At 46.6% G+C, this 8,791-nt stretch overlaps 1 long non-coding RNA gene across 1 annotated transcript; it reads left to right on the top strand.

The window, feature by feature from the left end:
* Positions 1–2,924: 2,924 nt before the first annotated feature.
* On the top strand, positions 2,925–8,098 carry LOC146079752 (uncharacterized). Its single transcript, XR_014474727.1, has 3 exons — positions 2,925–3,049; positions 6,598–6,646; positions 7,899–8,098. It is a non-coding gene; the product is annotated as an uncharacterized LOC146079752 (long non-coding RNA).
* Positions 8,099–8,791: the final 693 nt, after the last annotated feature.

The raw sequence follows: 8,791 nt of genomic DNA on the forward strand, positions 1-8,791 counted from the left end.
ATCCGCTGTCCTATCACATCTGTCTCAGTGACAGCCCTGTCAATGAGGCAGATGTGTAGATGCCGCTTCCACGTTGTTTTCTAATGGGCTTTTCAGCCTCTTTTTGTGCTCATCCTAAGCTCTGCCCCCCGCTGCTGTCAATTTTTAATTGTGAACAGGAGGCACAGCTCCCGATGCCTCCCAGCCTGCCCACAGTGTTCCACCACATTATTTATTAAAAAAAAAATGACAAATAAGATATTTATTGCACACTCTATGTGTTTTAAATATCTTTGTATTTTTTTAAATCATTTATGACAGGTGAGGCACAGCCTCCCCTGCCTCCCCTGACTGCACGTCGCCGATCAGTAGGCTAAGTAGGCACTAGCAGACTGGTATTATATACCCGTCAGTAGGCTAGGTAGGTACTAGCACACTGGAATTATTTATACGTCAGTAGGTAGGCACCAGCAGACTGGAATTATATAGAATAAATATACTGCACTAGGATGTCACCTGCATACTCTATATACCGCAGTAGGTAGTAAGTGGCACCAGCGACTGGAATTATATACTGTATATAATAAATATACTGCACTAGGTAGTCACCAGCAGACAGTATATACAGCAGTAGGTAGTAGGCACCAGGATATGGTTGGTTGGTCGAACTTAAGATGGCCGACAGTCATTAGGCATGGCGAGCGCACTGAAAACTGTGTCCATATCGACTGTGTTGACATTCGGGGCAAACAACAGTGACAAACCCCATGTCGACCTTTTGACTGAGGCAGTGACGCGGGCGCGGAGGGCTGGCAGCGGATGTCAGCTGCCCGCCCATATCCGTCCCAGCGTGCACGCATACGGAAGTGACTTGAAAGTCACTTTTATATGCGTGTACCTTCCACATCTTCCGATGGTTGGCGACCATCGAGAGTTGTGGGAGGTTACCTGCAGCATACGAATGGATGTTTATGCTAAACATCCATTTGCAGCCTGTGCGGGTGAACCTGCGCTGTGAGGGGGGGGGGGGGGGCGGGTGGGCGGACATTCGTTGGGTGGGGTCTGGTGGATTTGCAAGGCTGCGGATTATCCCTTAGTACACTCAGTAACACAGAGAACTGTCAGCCACTGACAGTGCAGGCACCAGCAGACAGTGGCACTAGGCAGTGGCACCAGCGGAAGTAACAATTTCCCTTCTAGGCCCCAGCATAGGAGAGGCAGCACAACACACCCTAACCCTTCTCTTCCCAAGACTGGAATGAAGATGACGGAGCGGGAGGAGCTATTTAAGCATATCCGGATCTCGCGAGAATCCAACGCTCAGGTCCCAGACGTTCGGACGGGCTCGGTTCTTCGCAATCTGAGCCTGCACGTCTCTAGTTACATTGGAAAACTTGCATTGATTGTGTCAGATTCTTTCTGAGCGGCTACACTGAGATACTGTGCTGGATTTATTACTAGCATTGTACTAGATTGTAGCATTACTAGATTGTAAGCTCCTCCGAGTAGGGCCCTCTTCCCTCCTGTTGTCAAAGCCCACTTCTCTTCACATTTCACTCACAGCTCTCCTTTACCCAACACTCAGTGACCATCTTCATACTCATCTCCATCATTGGCCTCAAGCCTCTAGTTGTATGTTGATTGGGTCCTCACTACTTACATTTAAGCTGTAATGTGTATTGAACTGTGGCGCTCTTTATTTGTACTGTATTTTTGTTATTTATTCAATGTTATGCCAAGTTTTGTCTCCCTGTATTGTTCCTTTGTACGGCGCTGCGAAACACTTGTGGCGCCTTATAAATAAAATTATAATAATAATTATAATAGCATTGTGCGTGCAGGGCTATCAAAATAAATCCTACGCCCCAGTATACACACACACACACACACACACACACACACACACAGTGGTCAAAGTAGAAGTTTTGAAGTGGGAGTATGGAAAAGTGAAGGCTGTAGTTATGTGTGTGCTTTGGAAAAAAGGATGTGGCCTCTCAAAAGTGGGTGTGTCCTCAGCTATTGTGTACCACACCACATACCCCTTATACACATTATGCAACATGATAGTAGACCCTGGAATGAGTAAAAAATTCACATTATACCACACAGTGGCCCTTATTCTGATCGGTGCGGATATATCCGCGTGCGTTCGGGCCGCCGATGTTTTGTGTCTGCGCATGTGCAGAGGCGTCTCTGCGCATGTGCGAGCGGGGCGTACGGCCAAATCCCGCATGAAATGTGAACACTCCGAACAGGGGGTGGAGAGGGGCGTGAAGGGCTATTTGGGCTCATTACCATATGCATACGCCCCGCGTTTCATGGGAGTTCCCATGAAAACGCTGGACGTTCGTATGGTAATGCGGCCGTGACGCACGTGTAGGGGGCGGACATATGACATCGCCGGATGTCTGCTGCCCGCCCAGATCCCTGCTTTTGCACGGAAAAATGTCCGTGTGGTCTGAGGTTGCGGGAGCTGGTGGAGCACACGGTCCTGCATTCGATGGTCTGCGACCATCGAATGATGGGGGAGGTTCCCTTAGATGGAGGAGGCGTATTCCGTGAAAAATACACGTGCGGTCCGTTCGGACAGCTTCTTACCGCATACGGACGGAGTTGGCGATCCGTATGGAAGGCGGGGTTTCGCACGCACGGTCCTGGCCGCATAATCGGCTCCGGCCGCACCGATCAGAATAAGGGCCAGTATGAGCCAAAATTCACATGGCACCCGCCACCAAATAAAAAAATGTGTGTGTCCGGACCTAGTCCCCCATGACAGGCCTAGGCCTGGGTAAAATGTACCCGCTCCCCCCCTCTCGGCAGCCGTGTACATGTGTGTGTTTATTTGTGGATGCTCTGTTTATGTGTTACTGATCCTGCTGACTGACACTTCTTATCTTCTCAGAGACAGTGTGAGCCCATCTTGTGAGGTTCTTCTCAGAAAAAAGGAGTCATGAAAATCATTGCAGTTCTCGCTGTCCTAATGCTGGTGTCTGCTGAGGTGTGTCTGGTGTCTGCCGCAGAAATGGGACATAACAGTGACAACGAGCTTTCTTCTAGTGACCTTGCCAAGGTAAGAACCTCAGATTCACAATACTGTAATAATCATCAAGTTTACAGTTAAACATGATTTCACTCCAAACTGGTGCCGCTGCTATTGTTGCTGCATAAGGCGATACATCTACCCAGTGGGCTGCCACAGTAATATAGTCCTTAGTTTGCCCTTTACCACTTGTCCATATGTCCTTGGTAAAGTGGACAGTGGGTACAACCGCATTTTTTTTATATTCCAACATTTTTATTGAGTGAAGATTCAGTAATTAAAAAAAATTGACAAAAACAGAAAAGTCACAATTAGATTGAAGTAATGTACAAACAATTTGAACTGAGTGCAGGTAAAGCGCACACATCCCAGGAACAGATTCATTTCACTACATTTCAAAATGATTATATCAATTATTTTTTCCTGTTTTCAGCAACACTGCAATCCTGTGGGCCTATTTTAATGGGAGGCCTGGAGCTGCAGCTCCATCTAGCCCATTGTTAATCCGGCCCTGCCTTTAGTTGGAGCAAACACACAGTACTGCATCACCCAATTAACACAGGTTGAACCCCTTTATTTGGAAAATACACTGTGCAGCGCACTGCTACAGAACACGAGAGAATAACTTAATTTTTTGGGAATGAGCACACAGCACAGCTTCCAATAAACATGGCTGGAACCCCTTTATATGGAGCGAACCCACATAGGGCAACACCCAATTTACAGGGGAGGAACTCCTTAATTTGTTTGGCGTGAGCACACTGGGTAATGCCCAATTAACGCGGATGAACCCTTTTATTTGGAGCAAACACACAGGGCAGCAGCACCCAAATAACAATGGTGGAACCCTTTTTATTTAGAGCAAATATAGGGCAGGGCACCCCGACAGCACACGGGAGAACACCTTAATTTTTCTGGAGCAAGCACACAGGGCAGTAGCGCCCAATTAACATGGGTGGAACCCCTTTACTTGGAGTGAACAAACAGGGCAGTGCACGCCTACAGCACATAGGTGGAACCCCTTTATTTGTATGGACCGAGCACACAGGGCAGCGCACCCCTACAGCACATGGGAGAACTCGTTAATTTGTATGGAGAGAGCACACAGGGAAGCGCACCCCTACAGCACATGGCAGAACACCTTAGATTGTATGGAGCAGAGCACACAGGGCAGCGCTCCCCTACAGCACATGGGAGAACTCGTTAATTTGTATGGAGAGAGCACACAGGGAAGCGCACCCCTACAGCACATGGCAGAACACCTTAGATTGTATGGAGCAGAGCACACAGGGAAGCGCACCCCTACAGCACATGGCAGAACACCTTAGATTGTATGGAGCAGAGCACACAGGGCAGCGCTCCCCTACAGCACATGGGAGAACCCCTTAGATTGTATGGAGCAGAGCACACAGGACATCGCATTCCTACAGCACACGGGAGAACCCCTTAATTTGTATGGAGCAGAGCACACAGGGAAGCGCACCCCTACAGCACATGGCAGAACACCTTAGATTGTATGGAGCAGAGCACACAGGGCAGCGCTCCCCTACAGCACATGGGAGAACCCCTTAGATTGTGTGGAGCAGAGCACACAGGACAGCGCATTCCTACAGCACATGGGAGAACCCCTTAGATTGTATGGAGCAGAGCACACAGGGAAGCGCACCCCTACAGCACATGGGTGAACCCCTTAATTTGTATGGAGCAGAGCACACAGGGCAGCGCTCCCCTACAGCACATGGGAGAACCCCTTAGATTGTATGGAGCAGAGCACACAGGGCAGCGCTCCCCTACAGCACATGGGTGAACCCCTTAATTTGTATGGAGCAGAGCATACAGGGAAGCGCACCCCTACAGCACATGGGAGAACCCCTTAATTTGTATGGAGCAAGCACACAGGGCAGCGCTCCCCTACAGCACATGGGAGAACCCCTTAATTTGTATGGAGCGCCCCCCCTAATCCCAAATCCGCACAATGCTCTTCTGCATGAGCCTCATTTAACCTTTCGCAGCTCCAGATCCTGCTTCCAGCTAGTACAGGCAGTGGCCGTGCTGGGGCATGGAAGCTCTGGGGCCCTTTAGTTCTCTGGGGCCCGTCACACTTGTCCCCCTTGACCCCCCCTGTCGCCTGCCCTGCCTACAGCACATGGGAGAACCCCTTAGATTGTATGGAGCAGAGCACACAGGGCAGCGCACCCCTACAGCACATGGGAGAACCCCTTAGATTGTATGGAGCAGAGCACACAGGGCAGCGCTCCCCTACAGCACATGGGAGAACCCCTTAGATTGTATGGAGCAGAGCACACAGGACATCGCATTCCTACAGCACACGGGAGAACCCCTTAGATTGTATGGAGCAAAGCACACAGGGCAGCGCTCCCCTACAGCACATGGGAGAACCCCTTAGATTGTATGGAGCAGAGCACACAGGGCAGCGCACCCCTACAGCACATGGGAGAACCCCTTAGATTGTATGGAGCAGAGCACACAGGGCAGCGCTCCCCTACAGCACATGGGAGAACCCCTTAGATTGTATGGAGCAGAGCACACAGGGCAGCGCACCCCTACAGCACATGGGAGAACCCCTTAGATTGTATGGAGCAGAGCACACAGGGCAGCGCTCCCCTACAGCACATGGGAGAACCCCTTAGATTGTATGGAGCAGAGCACACAGGGCAGTGCACCCCTACAGCACATGGGAGAACCCCTTAGATTGTATGGAGCAGAGCACACAGGGCAGTGCACCCCTACAGCACACGGGAGAACCCCTTAGATTGTATGGAGCAGAGCACACAGGGCAGTGCACCCCTACAGCACACCTGTTCTGCTTTCACTTTTTACCATTTGTAACTGAACAGAGAACAAATTCTGCTGGCGATACGCGTGACATTGTCAGCTGAATGGGGAAAGGTTCAAGTTTTCATTTAATTTGAAAAATGTCACTTAGCTGTACTCATTGGCATATTAGGACTTGTCAGTTATTGTAAATTAAAATCTCAAGGAAATGATCTTTAATTGTATACATTGTTACTCTATAACATATATATTGATTTATATATACACATCAGAGCTCTCAGTAAGAAACACTAAGAAGCCTATTTAGCTAGAGCAAACCGAGAGACTATTTATCAATCAGTATATTAACTATTTATGTTGCTACTGCTACCAGTGACACTATATTGGTGCCTTACAGTGGCGGATCCCCTCCCCTCCAGTAAAATCTGCATCCTATGCTCATGTCCATGACTGCACTGGCTTCTCTGTGACTTCCTGTTAGTTGTCCTACCTTTCATGCACCTGCAGGACAGGATGTACCATTGGGAAGCAACTCCCTGCCTTTTGGGTAGCCCTAGCTGGCTTCTATGGTCTGAAGCCAATGCACATGTGTAGTAGCGTAGTAGCCACCACTGCTTCCATATGTGTTTAATTTTCAGTTACGTCACTACTGTATCTCCAAAAAATAATAATTATTGCCAAATTCATCTGTTCAGTAGAAGATATTTCAACCAAGCCAAATACATGGCTACTGTATACTGTATCTGTCTGATGTAATGATCATATGTGTCTCTTCTGTACAGAGAGAAATGCTTCCCTTCTGTTTTGGGAGATGTGGAAAACGGAGCATTGGTAAGTCTTGGCAGTGGTGGGATTTATTGTCTCATTTTTTAACAAGAATAATAATAATGTACATGTACACCACCGAAAATCCGGCACCCCCGGTTCCGACACTATGCTGGATAGTCCAGTTTAACAGATTATTGGTGGCATCTGCTTTGCTGCACAACTCCCCCCCCCCTCCACTCCCCACACACACACACACACAGAGACACACACACACCTTCAGTGTCCCCATTGCAGCGTTGCTCTTTCACCCACTGACCTTTGCCCACCGCTGATCTCTACCTGTTTAACTAGGTTTCATTTACTATCTCTCCTGTACCAGGCAGCAATGAATGTGTTTGCCAATGGCACAAGATGGGATTATTTACGGTTACAAAATAACTATAAATTCAGTGTTTTTTTTTACAAATAAAATAATTTAAAATTAAAAAGTCGTACCTGTAATTAATAAACGAAATTCTTATACAGTATGTTAAATATTTAATTTGGATTTTGTACCTAATTAAACCATTAAACAATCATATGAATGCAGCGCAATCACTTCATGGCTTAATGATGTCACTGATACTGAGCCGTGGTGCATCACACGCAGAGGGTATGGATAGGTAGAGATCAGTTGGCTTCTCTCCGCAGCGCTGTGTGAGGGATCTGTCATGGATACCTCCCAGCATGCCCTGCAGCTGGTGCCATCACTCGGCACATGTGTAGAGGGAATCCCAGGTCTCAGTACCAGATTTCCAGGGACGGTGACACATCCCACCCTCCTTGTGATACTGAAATGCAGATTGTGATAAATATGTCCCCAAGGCTTAGTACATTGGTCCATAAGTACCAACCAATCAGCCAATCAGTACCGAGCTGTGGTTTTTCAAACCCAGTCTGTGACATGACAGTTAGGAGCTGACTGGTTGGTACTTTGTATAAGATCGACTAAGCCTTGGAGAGAGATAAAGTGGAATGAGGTACAATACCAGCCAATCAGCTTGTAACTGCCATACTACAGGCTGTGTTTGAAATCGAACAGGGGCTGATTGTTTTGGTATTTTATCTTACTCTCGAAGGCTTAGTAAATCTCCACCTTTACTTCTCTCCACTTTATCTCTCCCTGAGCTTTGATACATCTTACCAAAATGTGGTACATGGTTCTGATGCTCTCTGTTTGTGGCTTTTTCACATTTGGTTGATCAAAAGACTGAAGTGTTGATATCTGCTCATAGTGCTTGTGTCTAACTACAAATCTATTCTCTTTTCTTCATAGAATCTTCTGAAGAGGATGGGGCGGAATAGATGAGTAAAGACGATGCAAAGAGAACCCCCGACTGTTACCTTGGACAAACCTTACTCACTACAACAGAAGATGAAGTATAATATATTATATCCAGTATACAACTAATAGTTTGAATTAATTTCTTTAAATTGATTGTATTAGCCACCATGACCTATCTGGTTCAATTATAACTGAATAAAAAGCTTTAAGCAAAGCTGTCTGTGTATCAATGACATTATTTCATTTAGATAAGTTATGGTTAATTTTGGTTTAAGTTATTGGATGATTTTAAGAGGTAAATTAGGAATAAGAAAGCAAGACAAGTGAAAGCAGCGCTAACAAATACCATGAAGTATATGCATCAATGAAAATATAACAATTTTAATAACACATTAAGAATACACATGTATAATAAATAAAAATACTATAAAAGAATAATGGACCTATTGGAGTATTATAATAACCACTGGTGAGTTGATGTAACCTGCACTGATCGGGGGCTTACGTCCAAGATGGTTCAGATGAAGTCCTCAAGAATAATTGTGGAAACTGACGCGTTTCGCTGTGTTTAATCACAGCTTTATCAAGGCATGCTCATCCTTGCTGTCGTTTCACCATACATGCATCTTAGTCATAAATATTGCCCAGGTTTGCATGGTAAGCCCAGTGCTTGATTAAGGGTTCCAGCCACCCTCGGCAACCACCTTTTATTAATTATACTTTTTCTTACCAATGTGATCATTGCCAGGGGTTATGTTCTTGTTGCCAGGGGTTACATGCTCATTGTCAGGGGTTACATTTGCTCATTACAGGGTTTACTTGCTCACTGCCTGGGTTACATATGCTCATTTCTTGAGGTTACATAGAATTTGACGGCAGATAAG

Source organism: Crinia signifera, chromosome 5 (assembly GCF_055691185.1).
Source record: "Crinia signifera chromosome 5, ASM5569118v1, whole genome shotgun sequence".
In the NCBI taxonomy this organism is placed as follows: domain Eukaryota; kingdom Metazoa; phylum Chordata; class Amphibia; order Anura; family Myobatrachidae; genus Crinia; species Crinia signifera.